Genomic DNA, 16,094 nt, shown 5'->3' with positions numbered 1-16,094 from the left:
TTAAATATATGTTTCTCAGGTGTAGATTTTTTTTATCAGAGACAACAAAAATCCTCCGAAGTTCATACTTTTCATTTATATTCAATTCACATGACATTTTGCAGACATCCACGTTGATCAGCCTCGTTCAGATCAGTATCAAGGACAAAAGCAGATTTATTCATGGTTAACGCAACATCACAATATATTTACTGTATTGTGTTCTTACACAGAAAGTAAAGTATTGTGTATTTCAGGAAGTTGTATCTATGTATGTTGTATTGTTTACGTTTGATTTTCCTCATCTGCTCCATGGTCGGCGTTTTTCGTCCACTTTTCTACACCAACACCCCTTTTGGTTTAAACAGGTTTGTACAGTGACCTAACAAACAATCCCTTTACATTTAGCTGCTCACTGCTAAATGGATTAGACCACTGACCAGAGCGGCATGACTGGCCCATAGTACTGTCACTGTGTAATGTAATCCTCCTCACATGACAGTCTGTATGTGTGTGTGTGTGTGTTTTCCCTCTCAATGTATATAACTGCTGATTATGGCTTTAAACACTATAGTATTAATGTTATTGTTATATCTTAATGGCGTCGGTGTCGTGTATCATGTCATGGTGTATGTGCGTGTGTGTGTGTGCGTGTGTGTGTGTGTGTGTGTGTGTGCGTGCGTGCGTGTGTGTGTGTGTGTGTGTGCGTGCGTGTGTGTGCGTGTGCGCTGGAGATTAGACGAGTGAAAGTGTAACCTGATGGTGTCTGATACTGTTCGCCTGACAGCCATCTGCTGCTGTGATGCTGATATTCGGAATACCTGCGCCAAGGCCCAACAGGCCCAACAGTCCCTTTAAATTCAATCAAGCTGCACCAAATTTCACACACCGCAATCTCACGATGTTAAAAGGAAAAAGAAAAAAATCCATTCTGGATCTACCCCTGATCTGGATCCGCTCCAAAGTTTAATGGGTTCTTCCCTGACCCACATCGCATCCTTCCGCCAAGTTTCATTTGATACTGTCCAATGTGTGTAATCCTGCTGAATATCAAACCAACCAATAAACAAATGGGTAGAGGTGAAAACATAACCTCCTTAGCAGAGGCATCACAAAATCAGCGGAGTTATCTGTCCTGTTCTTATTATGAGAATATTGTGATGAGTATTTTTATGTAATCATTTCAATAGTGGTTTTTAAGTTTGTTTTTAAGCGGTGCAGTTTACCCTTTATGCAAGGGAGGAGTCTGGTTGCAGCACTGCTGTGGCAGAGAAGTTGCTCTTGACATCAGGATGTTTTGCTGACTTTCAGTCTGTTTCTGCAGATTTTGTGCCTCAAGTCAATTTTGTACTTTTCCTCTGTTGTTAGGGACAAAAAAACTGCAGTTAAAGCAACATCATTACTTCCTAAATGTAATGGGTGAGACATTTGTTTCCTTCTGGTTCTACAGGGTCCACAAGGATGCACTTTGTAGAAATTTAAATGTCTGCTGTTTGCCTAGGGGGCAGGTGATATGCAGCTGTCCCACGACTTTCACTGGGTTTTTAAACATTTGCTGTTATCTTGCTCTGCGCAGCTTTGAATGTGCACTTTCTGGAGATGCAGTTAAGCTGCACGCTGGGACAAAATCGTCTAGCTGCCGGCATCCCTGCTCATCTGCACACAAACTTGCCTGAGACACCAGTACAGTGTGATATTAATGACCTTTTTAATTTGACTACTAACTATGTAGGCAAACCTGCATAGAGGTATATGCTTTGCTCTTCTTGCAGCTGCTCTACATAACTACATAACCGCAAGAACGGCTCATGTAATTCATCCAAATGTCTTTCTCTTTTCTCTGCGCTGTTCTCTGGCATTGAGCCATGAGACAATTTCCTCAACAAGTTATTCTCGCTGTGTCGGAGCAGGAGAAGAGGAGTTAAGAAAACTGTTATGGCTAAAGTACATTCTGGATGAAATAGACAAATGAGGCTAAGACCTCCTGTTATGTCCTAGAAGACATGATTCTTAGTGGAGAGGTCTGTGAGAATGTGACTGGGCAACATATTTCTTATTCATATGTTTTTCTGTCTCTTTCAAACACACACAGAGCTCAAAGAACCAATAAAACACAAAGGCTGCAGCCACGTATCCGTTCGCTTGTTCATCCTCTAATGTTCTCCTGAAAGTGTTGCACATGTGGTAGCATGAGATGAAAGTTCAATTCCCCCATCACTATTACTACTGCTGTCTTATTAAGCCGGCAGACAGCTACAGACAGCCGCCCACTGAATGTGCACATTGTTTGTATTGGAGCATTTATCTACATCCCTGCCTGTTGCAGCTGGTGTAAAGTAGACTCACCTGAAAACACACACACACACACACACACACACACACACACACACACACACACACACACACACACACACACACACACACACGCACACACACACACGCACACACACACACACACACACACACACACACACACACAACACATACTGGGGCCAGACAAACAACTGGCAAATCCAACAGTTACCGAATACACTTCAAACAAACACAAATCAATAATGCAACACAGACACATGCTGCAGGATCAAATGGGAACCATGCCAAAGTTGATAAATGTACTGAACTCAGCACCATGCTGTTTTCACAAAGGCTATATTTTGGGGTCAATATCCATTGTGATTGCATTCAGTTATATAAGTGAAAGGTTGAGCAGTTTGTGGCTGGATCCATGATGTGCTGTGTGGGTATTTTTCACTGCAAAAACATTGGAAAAGAAGTTCATGCAAACTGGAAAATTAAATCAGGCTAAACGTCATCACCTGAAAAGGAAATCCATGCGTGAAGATATCATCCGATCACTTTGAGGAATTCAGGGCGGCAACCACGGACGGTTCATTTAAAAGAAATCTCATACGGCCCAGAGTCACACCTGCACCACCAGCAGGTAAAATCACGTGACATGGATGAGATACTGAACATACCACACAATGGACGATTATCCCAGGTGCCCACCAGCCTACACGTGATAAACAACGCAACTATGAGGTGTGTGAGGTGACGAGAGAGGTGCGGTGATCTCAGGGGGTGTGGTGGGTGTGAAACAGTTTATGTCACGGGCTCTTCCCTTCTGTCACACCATATGTGTGCATATGAGTGCGTGTGCTAGGTCAGGGCGTCAATGCCCAAATCAGGACTTGTGTGCGCAACATTCAGGTTTGCCTTGTTTTGGATGTTCTAGCTGTAGCTCTATAAGTCACAGGTGTCAAAAAAATATGTTAGCTCCTCATTTAATTAACATTTTGTCATACATCACACTTCTTGTAATGTTGTATTTTTGAATCAACAATGTCAGAACTTTAGCTGACCCTGTTACCAGAAAGTAAAACTGAATGTATAAACACTTAATTTAACAAAAGACATACACAAAACACACACCTGCTGTAAGGTGTGGTCTACCTGTTGTGACTTGAGGAGAATGGTTGTCATGTCTTTAATACACATATACACATAGCCAACAGCTAGTGGAAACTTACTTGTACTAGGAAGTAAATTATAGGAATTAATAACGAGCTACAGAATTTTTTATAGAAATGCTAATGAAAGTCGTTTTCCATCCTCTGTGTGTCTGAACTAGCCACCAGATATTGTGTTTATTGTTCTTTAAGAATTAAGTTTATTTCCTCAGAGAGAACACAGAATTAAAGACACACAATATATATGCACATATTAGGTTTTACAGACACACTGAACAGCCCTGATTGACTCTAACGTTTCTTTAATTGAGTCCAGTAAAGTCTTCAATAATCACCACAGTCATGAAGCAGGAATCAAGTCTGTACTTTGTTGCTCCAGTTGGTACATAACAACCGATTATGGCCACATCATCCAAGGAGGGGCCTGCACGCATGTTCCCACATAGACACAGGCAAAGCAACAAAGAAACACTTAAATGCAGGATTAGAAACCTGAACGTGGCGCAATTATCGACGTTATGCAAAACAAAGTGTGACACCCTGCCAAATGCAGTATATGCTGTATCCGGCATATTTAGTATGTCAGACCATTTGCTAAAAAAGGCATTTGTATTTGGTAAATACTGGAATCAGCCTGAGTAAAAACACTTCACTTCTATATCCCTACACTTTTTTACCTAAAGCTTAAAACAAAGCATTGCAAGCTATGATGCTGATAGATCGTGTTTACTTCTCTGATATCTGGCCAGCTATTAGTCATGCCGTATTATCTGCTTTTCCTAAGAGGGAGCGGGATGACAGAGACAAATTCCCCAGAAAAGACCATTTGAACAGAACCAACTAATCCTTCTTTTTTTTAAACACTTCGTCCTGTGTCTTCAGAGAAACATGCAGAACCACACCAAAGAAGGCTGAAGTCACGTCACATAATGTGCCTGCGTACACCGAGTCCTTCGCACAGAACTCTACAGAGGCATCACTTATACTGTAAGAAAAAAAAATCAATGACCATGAGGATGGACTTTGTCAGAGCCAGCCAGTTCCCCTGATTAGCTTAAAAAAACACTGTTAGTCAATAAAACCACGTGCTGAGTAAATTGTGGGTAATGTAAAAGGAATTTTCAAGTTGAATGTCTCATGTGACGCCATTAGAAATCCAAAAATACTGTAAACCCCTTTGCTTTGGTCAGTCACATCAAGTTCCCTCCCTACTTTATCTATATTATACCATTTTACAGTATGTTTCATAGAAGTTGTTTTTTCCCTCAATAAAGATAAAGATAAACCAATAAACTTCCCCTCAGTTAAACAACAGTAAAACCTCAACCATAATGAATGCTCCTTATCAATCAGATAAGCTGTGATAATGAATTTAGGGCCCCAGGAGCATACCGCAGTCACGGTATATCAAAGTACGCACATAACATCACACAATGATTTACATTCATATGCATCAGCTAAAGCCATGGCAGCAAGATTGTCATCATTTACAGTGCCACCTCTTTTAAAAATGTTCTTTCTCTGGCCGCTCCTCTACCGAAAACAAAAAGATATCTGTTGGGAAAGTTGCTGAGCGTTTTTGCGTTCGTGCACCGGATTAACCCGACCAACGAAAGTGGGCTGTTTAGTAACGCACCCAGCTGCCAATGACCATCCATTTGCACAATCATGCAATCAGAGCTCATTGGGAGATAGCAGAGTGTGCATCTGAGTGTGTGTTCTGTGTCAGTGTGCAGTGTAAACTCATGGATGTGTGCACCCCAGGGCCGGGGGGGCAGAGAGGACACAGAGCAGGTCATCCAGCAGTGGGGTGATTCACAGCATGAACTCATTACTTTTTTCTACCACACTGCACAGTGCTTCCTTCCTTCTCAAGTGGTGGAGCTGCAGTGTCACACCACCAACACCTTATTTATAATGTACAATTGACTACATGGGGTGAGGATTTATAATCTGGGTGTAAGAATTCATTAAGAACCTCACTAATGACATTGCTATTGCGACAAACTAACATCCTCTTGTTTTTAAGTGTAACCATGAATAATTTTTTCCCACAAATAGATGAAAATCACAATGTTCCTTGGTCCGACCCTGATCCAGACCCGTACCAAATTTTAATGGATTCTCTCCTGACTCATATCGCATCCTTCCAACCAGTTTTCTTGGTAATCCATGCGATAGTTTATGTGTAATCGTGCTAATTTACCGACAGACAAACAAACGCAGACGAAAACATGACCTCCTCGCCAGAAGCAACAACATACACACTACTGTAGGAATAATTAGATCATACCGGTGATCGCGAGAAAATTAATAAATAATTTAGGTTGTATCAAGTGTATATACACCAAACAACCGTTGCCATCAGCTTCTTAGCTTCTCAGCTTTTTATACGTTGATTTTATGTAATCATTTTACATAAGGATGACTTTAATATCTATAGGGGAGTGTTGGTTGAAACATATAAAGTCTATGGGTGAAACAAGCAGGTTGAAAATGTCTCTTTGGGCTCTGGGATGACGTATTGAGTGCTACTGACTGATAGTAAACCAGCAGGGTTGACCAAGCATTTTAAAACTTGGTCAATTGCCACATGGCAGCTTCTTGCCAAACCAGTTTCTTCCTGCTGCAAGTGAGTTTACACACAGGAGAGTGTGTCACTCATGTGTCACTCATGACACATCTATTTCATAAAATTTCTCACAAATTCTTCCTAACTCTTAAAAATAGCTCCATCCACTGATTTCTACATTTTCACCACGTTGAATGAGCTCACAGTTCCTAAAACTACAAAAACATGACACGGACTCCTCTTCCGCTTCCTGGTCGTCGGCGATTGGTCGAGTTGGTCCGCTGAGCGATCCGATTGGCTCGCCGCCGCTCATGCGAGCAGCGTCATTGGCTGATTACCTCCCTCGGACGCCTGTGGGTCCAGTGCTGTGTAACCTCCACTCAGTGAGTCCTCAGAGTCCAGGAGGAGACGAGCGGCGGAGGCAACTGTCTGCGAACTGACTTACACGACACCGGGGGGACGCACGCCTCTGCAGACAGCGGCTCCAGGTGAATAACGAAACTCGTGTCTGTCCCCGCGGGTTGTAATGTCCCTTCTTCCGCGTTGTTTCGCACTGTTAAATCCACGCAGGACTTGGTCCTCGCGTTGCGTTAGCGCCTCCGTGGAGGGAACCTGCCAGCTAGCAGCTTTGCTATCCAGCTAATTCCTGCTGTCAAAACAACAAGAGAGACGCGTAATCTGCTAGCCCGCGACGGACCACCGCTTTGTTTTGTCGTTGCGCGGCATTATCACGCACGCAGAGGCGGTATTTCGTGTGTTTGAAGGCAGATTTGTGGACGTGGGAAGCTGTCAAAGGGAAACGCACGCTCTGTGTCGGAGTTACGAGGGTTGTTTCGGATGTGGCAGCCCCTGTTAGCGGACTAGCCAGCTCGCTACGTCGGTGTAAACAAACCGTGATCTCAGCCTGTCGGCGGGATGCTGTCCGCCTCTATGGGTGTCTGTCATCTTCTGCAACGCAGTCTGGATGAAAGGAGAGGTAAAATACAACCACGGCAGCGTAATATTAAAGGAGTCGAACAGCTCCTTTGTGTGTTTTGTGTGTGTGTGTGCGTGTGTCTGTGTGTGTGTCTGGTGCTGGAAGTGCTCGTGCTGTCAACAAGAAGGTAGTGAGGCTGGAGTTTGGGGTTTTCTTTGTCTTGCTTGCTCGCCAGTGTTGACTCCTGTGTATACTCTGAGTTTACATCACTGCTTTGTGTGTCTGTTATCTCACTGCTGATGCAGGTAGCTGCTGTAAAAAGGCAGATTTATTTGACAACATGACCATTCTGCTGTGGTCCAGCTCTTTGTTGCGCTGTGAAATCACGAAAAATTCTGTAAGCAATCTATACCTGCGTGTGCTTTAGTCACATATTTTCAGATCATGATAATAATAGTGCTTTCTGCAGAGTGTACCCTTTGTGCCATGCAGTTATCATCTCATAAACACATGATATGAACGGATGGAAGATAGTGTAAGTTGATTTCCTGTTGTTGAACTACAGTGACTTGGAGACTTGTCCTGATCCCAGACTGTCCGCCCCTGTGCTTCAATATGAGACTGTGCAGACTAAATGCAAGTTTCTCAGTAATGTTTAATGTGTTGTGTTGAACAGACGGGACCGAACACCAACTTTTTTATTATTGATCAGCCAACATTCACTATTTCATGTCAATGATAATGCTTTAGAATGACACTAAAACGGAAGATTAGTTCTTCAGGTTTAAATTACGATTTTACATGAAAATAAGCAGGTATTTGTCGGGAGTAAACCCGCTGAAAGAAGATGACTGACTCTTTACCCACTGCCAGCAGAGGAATTTACCTTTCTGTTTCTTACCCTTGGTGAGTTATTTTCGGCGTCACATATGTCTGGAACCTACGCATCGGAAACCTCTCGGTCGTGCCAGTGTTGCATATGATACCAAGTAAAAATCACTGTTGCGTGGCATTCTCAAAATGAAACAAACAATAAGTACACAAATGTGCGTGCCCGAAACTTCAATGTCCGTCATAATGTCTTGCGGGAAAAGGTCGATCATCAGCATATAGCCAAAATAAAGAAGAGAAAGTAATTAGCGCATTTACTTGGGTGTCATGTTTCCATCACTGTTGATCAGAGCCGATAAAAACCCATGTTTCCTGGAGAGTAATTTGCCCCAGGACTGAATGGCTATTGTATCCATTCCACTTGAAGATGAAAGCCAGATGTTACTTGGTGTTAGTTTTTTTTTTTTTGACCAGTGGAAAAAGGGGCTTTATACATCAGTCATCACCAGCAGGAAATATTGTCAAACTTTGCAGCTGCAGCAGCATTTACCAGCACTTAATCTGTGACCACTGAGTAATACATTCTATAGCTACTATATACTGTATTTAGAAAGACCATGGATTGTTAAATTCTCATTTCATCGCTCCATTTTATGTCTTTTTCGTTTTACTGACTGCAAATGCTGCATGTATGACCATCCCATTTTGTCACAAAGCATGAGGTCATGTCATAAATATTTCATGGGCTGGGTAGCTGATAGCCTTTTTGTCTTGAACCCAAACTTTATATGTTCAAAAACACTCCCAGCTGTCCACTTAGTTCGAGATTAAACTATGGATATTTCATGGAGCAACGTCTTAGCTATTTGCGTTAAAGTCCATTTTTATCAAGTTTTTCTTGTTTAGTTTGACCCTTTGAGGTCTTCAGTGTCATTATTTCCATGTTCAACTCTGATCCTATTCAATTGCAGCCGAAAAGAAACCTTAACTTGTGATCTATAAATATAATGACACATGCCCGTCCCTGTTGCTCCTCTGCAGGACAATGTATTTCTGTGTCTAAGCCTGCACGGATGCAAAGCAGATCCATGCATCATTTTTATGTCGAGTAATCATGTGCAATAGAAAAACCATGTCATGCATAAAGCACAGTACCAGAGAAAATTTACCACATAGCCTCCATTTATCTGAAATGTCTCCGAGCTTTTAAATCCTTCTAATTAGGACATTTGCTGTACTCTCCTGTTAAAAGTTATTGATTTGCAATTTTCCAAAGAATGAATTCCCAACATCCATTATTGCTGGAGTTGATGTGTGCGCCAACTCTCACCCTGCTACACATGGCTACTGAGCAGTACGTCATGTTTTTTAGTGGAAGAAGTACAACTCTCCGGAGAATTTAATGTAGAATTAAGTCAGTCTTTGACAGCGTGCCAGCCAGGCAGGAGAGCGGCTAAACATAGCTTCTGAGAACAGCAGTGAACTGTCGTGGCTAAATTGATTGATCATAAGAAAGAGTAGCTGCCTCTCTCTCTTTCTTTTATATTCCTCGTCTCGCCTGTGTCTATGCTTTTACTTTTCCTCACAACCCAGAGAAAGAGGTGTGTGGTGCACAAAGCAAAAAGAAGTACGTCTTTGTGTTAAATGGTTTATATGGTCTGTCATGTTGTTGCCTAAGTGAGCATACACGCACATTAATTCTTGTTAATTACTCTGTCCATAGGCACAGTAAGCTTCTTAAACAGCAGTAACAGAATGTGTTTGTGTCCTTGTGTGTGAGAGTTACAGCTACAACATTTGTACGTGCTAAAGTTTGCTAACTGGCTATAAATGATCATCGATTAATTAATAAAGCTTTCAAATGTGAATGTCTGTTCTGATCGATCAAACCATTGAGAAAATTAACTATGAATATTATTGTTAATTAAAGACTTTTGTTAAATTATCGCACATTTCTGTATATGGAATGTACAGTATAGCAGAAAAGCTTCTTCATGTTGCAGCACTTAAAAGATACTTAACACATAACCTGAGCTAATTTATTCATGTTGAATTCACCAACCCAGTTTCACACCCTGGTAGAAAGCTGAGAAGAAAACGTAAATTTAGAAGTTTTTAACAGGAAAATATATAAACTTCTGTGTTTAATTCAGCCTTCTGCTCATCTCACAGAGTGTGGAAGGCGACCTGATCTAGTCAGTAGTTTTAGGTTTCCAGTTTTCATCAGAAGATTTAAGGGGGCTATTTTTATCTGCATGTTACCAACCTCTGGACCACCACCCAGTGCTTGCAAACCACTGCATTTGGTTTCACTGTGTTTACCAGCAGTGCCCAACTGTGCACCGGCCTTGTAGTGGTCGGTGTCTGCTCTGTGTTTAAATGGTTGGTGGTTAGGCACCATGTTGAGCAGGGGTGGGGAAACTCTCCGATGAAGGCCATGTCCATTTTTATAATATATAACCATGAGGGCCGCTATCCTCTTTAATGCATTGGCTGGAACGGCTTCTCTTTGTTGAGGCGACTCATGACAGATGGTAGTAATGATGATCATGCTACTCACATATGGTTGTTGTATAAAATAGGTATTGTGTTTCTATTGTGGAAATCTGTGATTGGGGTCTGTTGGTTTGTTGGTTTGTTTGCTTATAAGCAAGATTACCATAAAATTCTGGATGGATTACAATTAAACTTGGTGGAAGGGGCGCTATGTGTCGGGGAAGATTCCATTAAATTTTGGTGCAAATCCAATTAGAAATCTGGATCCAGTGAATTTAAACCTGGTTTCGTAAGGGAACTGTTGGGCCTTGTTATGCGCTCGCTCTACTGAGAGTCATTGTTATTTGATTTTTTTGTCCGTTTTTGTCGACTATGTTGCTTTGGTCGATCTCCACAGGGACACCTACGATGCAGTTGTGCCGTTATTGACGTTGCATTTCCCCAATCCACCACGTGTAGTAATGCACTACGTGGCTCTCTGCCTGTCTGTACACTATGAATGAGAGACTAAGAGTGAGTACGTGTGCGCTGCTCACTTCACACTGGGTGTCTTTGTGTATCTCTCTATCATAAGACTGCTGGCAGCCTCATCAGAAACTCACTGCTGTACCAGGACTGAGGGGACACCAGGCGACACACACTGACACACACGCACACCGTGGATATTGACTTACATATTTTCTTTATATTAAGATTTTTGTTCTCTTTGGGTGAAAGGCAACTATGATAGTGTTTTGTTATAGCGTGGGGTCCAAAAGTGTAGACCACTTTCCCATTTTGTAGAAAAACAAGTCAAACAGGCTTGCAAGTCATCCAAAGTCTCTATCACTCAGTTTCACATGAGGCGGACCCCACCCATGTGAAGCTGCGAGGAGATTAAAGCACAGGGAACAGTAGTTATTTGCATTCAGGTGTAGCTGCCTGGAGACACAGAATCAAAATACCAAATAATATGGATGTGTATGTCTCTGGTATATGTTTAAGCACTGGCCTCAGTGCAACCACAGTTCCAGTGAACAGTAAAAGCAGTCATGTGGGTTTAAACAGCAGCTTTAAATCATTGTAAAGCTGCCTCAAACCCAAAGGGAAGCCTAATCACCTGCGATAGGAACTCGCACACAGGGTTGCGGCACAGAGAAGTAAACTGCACGAACAAATATAGAGACAAATTAAGCAGCCCTCAAACTTGGCCTTAGTTAAGATAATAGTTGTCTTCAGGAGGTCATTTCACTGCAGAGGCTGACTATGTCCATGTTTTAATTGCTTTGTAGGAACAAAGCTCCTGGGACACACACACACACACACAACTTGAAGTGAATTTATTGACATCAGTTCTGTTTTTCTTTGTACCTGAGTAAGCAAGGTCAGGGACTTAAGATATTGACAGTTTAACGAGGTAGAGTTGTCACCAACACTGTAAAAATCCCTACGTTGATTGAAATACTCCCACATACACCCACTACCATGACTCCCATCAGCAATACCCCTTTTGACAATAAGACATTGCCATGTAAACAGCGTTTTCTGATTGTACTCAGAACAAGCAAGATTCGAATCAGGACATGTGGAGTATCTTATTCACATTATGTCCTTTTGGAACATTTTGCGACATTGCCGTACGATACATTAACGGCACATGCCCTGTCTTTGATTGTAAGCAAGTAGAAGAACGTAATGTTGATGTGTCATAATCAGACCAAGCTCTGTAAAATGTAAACGGGAAAATAAATGGAATATTCTATTGGCAACTCATGTAAACGTCATAATCGGAGTATTGTCTTATTCAGAAGGTTCAGAGGTTCATGTTTGACTAGTACTGATATCGGCAAAAAAAACAGACTGACATGTCGGCCGTTCAGGAGTTAAGTTCAACTCACCATGTGGTTTAAAGGCCAATGTGCAAAATGTGTTGTAACTGGATGTGTGGTAAGATGTATGTGTCTGCAGCTTTTAGACTGAATACTTGTCTGTGCTGTTGATTGTGCGTCAGTCATTTAACTCCAGTACTGTGGCACCTTTAAAAGGAAAAGTGATGTCATTGTCAGTGAAGCTGATATGTTGAAAGTGGCAACAGAAAATTTCAACCCAATGCTCTCATGCATAAAGTAAAAATACAGGTCTGACAAGCTGCCTGCATATGCACCTAATTTGCATTGTTCCTTAACATATTGAAAATTTAGTTAAATGTGTTAAAGGCTGGATAAGCATAGTCTTTGTGTTTCAGCCTGTCAGCTTGTGGAAACCTTTGCTCTCTAATAAACTTCCACGAGTAAAGAAAAGATAAAGATCGGAGTAAACCTGTGTTTGCTGATAATAGACCAGTTTAACCTGCTTTTAACAAACTCTGTCACCTGCTGACCGGGCAGAGTGTCTGTCCCACCTGAAAAACCAGGTTTGAGATAATGGAAAAGCTCAAGGTCACACTAAAGTCAGAGTTTTGCTTCAAGGTGGGATTCAACTCATTGTTTAAATGACACTCTGTAAATGACTCATAGTTTCTAACATAACTCATCAGTGAAATATCTCAACTATTAGGGCGTAGTAAGAAAAAACAAAACAAGGACAGATTTATCAACATTTGACGAAAATTCTGCTTTTAACTCTGTATTCTTCTTCTGTGTGTACTATAATGTAACCATATGTAGTTCAATTAATGGGGAATTAATTTTTTTAAAAAGTATGCTCCGTTTCCTGTTTTGTGTGTGTGTGCGTGAGAGACAGAGAGAGACAGAGAGAGACAGAGAGAGAGAAATGACATAGCAGGTGACAGGCCACAGGCCAAATCAGATTAGGTGACTCAAGTCAGTGAGCACACACTGAAGGGAAAACGTTGCTTGTCGAGGACTGGGAACTGTTCAAACGTCTTAAATACTGCATCCTGAATAATTGCTTTAGTAAATATCATTTAACCGTTCTTATTTTATGCACTCATAGTGGTTTACGACAAAAACAACAACTATTAATTGCCAGTCTGTGAATGTAACATTGATGAATAGAAATATTTAAATGCTGGAATTGAAGTGGGATCCCTCAGATTACCAAATCACGCCAATACCACTCCAACAAAGAATATTCCCAGTTGTAGGTGTGTTTATATGTAGGTATACAGAAGCTCAGTGTATGAGAAAATGTACCAAGGTAAAGGGCTGTCTCACGGCAAGATGATGCCGTCAAACGACTCAAAATATAGTGCATATTTAAACTGATGATGTTTAGGGTTAGTAAATACATTTTTACTGTTCACCCACTAACCAGTGCATTTTGCCGGGGCTTCTGCAAACTGCTCCTAAATCTACTGCAGGTAATGAAATGACTATGGATAAGTACCTCTACCCCACTTCAAATAACCCAAACTATCCCTTTAAGGCCTTTTTCATATTAAATTTATACAGAGTTTAGTAAATAACCATGTATAATCTCAGACATAGTGTCTCAATATTACTCTCTCCACTCAGTCTGGTTTTCAGTGTGTCTATATGTGTGAACGTGGCTTTTGTTTTGCCATCATGTGGAGCAACTGCACAGTAATTGCACAATGCTGTTTGACCTTTGTCCCATATTTGTTTTTTTGCGGAATGAAAGCAAAGACAAACACTGCTTTTTCCTTCAAGTAGTCTGTGACAATGTGTCATCGCACTGTGACCACACACTCATGCAGCCCCCCGGGGCGGCTGCATGTCAGACTAGCAGACGATGCTGCAAACCAGGTTAAGTGAGTCACGTCTTCTGCACATCTCAAACATCTTATCCTCAGACATCTCTCCTTTTGTTTCTCCTTTCGTTTGCAGAAGTCGGGTCATGCTTTCACCCACTTATGTCCATCTGCAGCGGACTTCCTCATATTTCGGCAGAAACTTGGAATCGTTTAGGTCATTTGCAGAAGCCCTGGTGTTCTATTAAACATCATTCATGCAATAGAGATAGGCAATATGTTCAAATGTTCCAATTGCTGACCATTTCTTCAACAATCAGTGGTTTCCGATATATACTATATTTATTATTTAGAGTTATAACAAACAAATAATTGTAAAGCTCAAAAGCTGTCTGGCACTATTTGAAAGAGGGTCAGATGGCGTCAGTTGAAGGATGACTCCGCTTGAGATGTCAAACGGGTGGAGATATGTGCTGCTAAATCATCAGGGTACACAACATTACGCATACAGTTTTAATCTAGTTCTTAAATATCATTGATGCAGAGCTGCTTATCAACACAAATCAAAAAGAACAGTGGCCACTCAAGATGGTTTGATTGTCATTTAGCCACTACTATGGAAATCAGCACAACAACAATGTTTACAATGTGGCAGATCAAGCAGGAGAAACCAAGTTGTCGCAGGGCGTTGATTTAACTTAACAACACGTCCATGGACGCGACTCCTGGACCCACACTGCCCATCCATGCTAGTGGATGTGAGCTTCACTTAAGCTGCCAGTTCCTATTAGCATACACTTAGAATTTCACACTACAGGTTAAATACTTACCAAAATAAAATACCAAATGTAAAATAAGTTATCAATAAAATAAAATGGCAATAATCACCCCAAAAAACAAGCAGACTTAGACTGAGCACATTACTGAAGCCGATATATTCGTCCAGTCTCCCAACCTTAATGCTTAAAATGATTTGTGTGATTTTATTCTACTGAATAGTCACAGCCATGACAGATTGACTCCTTCAGTCCACAGTTTTTAAATAGCAGAAAAGGGCATTTCTACTTCTTGTTCATTCCACCTCCACTTTTTGCTGCTCAGGTCTCCACACAAACTTGCTCTCTTGAGTAAAAAAAATCCTAGAGAACAAATCAATTACCATTGACATTTCTCTTTAGTTTTCAGCAGCTCTCGTTTTCTTTCTTTTCTCACTTCTTATTTTTTTCTTTTCATGTGAGTTTCTGTTGGTTTGTCTGGCAGTAGCCAGGATTGATTTTCAGAGCCACTTCTTCTGTGACAATGACTGAGTCCACACTGTGACTGAGTGTGTGTGTGTGTGTGTGTGTGTTTAATTGGAGCTATTTTCTCTCTAGCTGGTTAGCATGCTAATCTTATGTATCCCCAAGTACAGTTTAGGGTAAGAAGAAATGTGTTTATTAGTTATACATGTATCACCGACAAAATCGGCATTCGATTGCCACCAATCATTATGTGTGAACTCTTTAAATGCTTGATTCGAGACACTTGCTAATGCAGTCAATCAGAGCCTAGCGGGTTAAATATCATATGTTTAATACGTACAAGATCAGGTACGAGGGACCTGGACTGCAGGGTGATGGAGCGGTCAGAGAGATCACTTTTTAAATAGATGTTCACATCAATAGCATTCAGGGCAGACTGTTATGTGCACAGCAGTGTGTTGCTAAACTTACACAGTTTGAAGTAGGTGAACCTTGCTTCTCTAAAGCTATTTAATGTCCGGGTTCAAAACATCACACAGACAACCTGCAGTGACATGTAGAGCAGGTAAGATGAGCTCTATGACAATAAACTAAAAATAAACATTGTAAGGACGAAGTCAGAGCTGAATATTTTGTTCCAGTCTAGCAGCATTAACACAAATGTGTCAGACAAATCCAGCTCCTTTGACCTTTCAGTTATTCTTAACTTCCACAAAGTTGTCTACATCGAGAACCTGAAGACTTTTATATTGGGGGTCGAAGGTCACATCAGTGATACTATTATTTAAAGATTGAAAATGTTTCTTGTGTCAATAACAAAAATTGCTATGGCTTTTTAAATCTATGCTCTCACAGTCTACCAGACAAGCATTGTATTGTCAGTTGCTGTCAAAACACACAGTATTGTAGATATTGACCTCTGAGTCAAATCAATATC

The 16,094-nt window shown here is 41.2% G+C and overlaps 1 protein-coding gene across 1 annotated transcript in view; it reads left to right on the top strand.

Moving 5' to 3' along the window:
* The first annotated feature begins 6,373 nt into the window (after nucleotides 1-6,373).
* The window catches only part of adipor2 (adiponectin receptor 2), a 29,197-nt gene continuing 19,476 nt past the window's right edge, over nucleotides 6,374-16,094 (top strand). Inside the window, exon 1 of the mRNA XM_035147179.2 lies at nucleotides 6,374-6,509. The gene's annotated coding sequence lies outside the window, so the exon portion shown is untranslated. The remainder of the gene's footprint in view (nucleotides 6,510-16,094) is intronic.

The sequence above is a fragment of the Hippoglossus stenolepis genome, chromosome 22 (assembly GCF_022539355.2).
Source record: "Hippoglossus stenolepis isolate QCI-W04-F060 chromosome 22, HSTE1.2, whole genome shotgun sequence".
In the NCBI taxonomy this organism is placed as follows: domain Eukaryota; kingdom Metazoa; phylum Chordata; class Actinopteri; order Pleuronectiformes; family Pleuronectidae; genus Hippoglossus; species Hippoglossus stenolepis.
The sequence above is the reverse complement of the archived record's forward strand: the minus strand, read 5'-3'. Positions and strand labels throughout refer to the sequence as shown.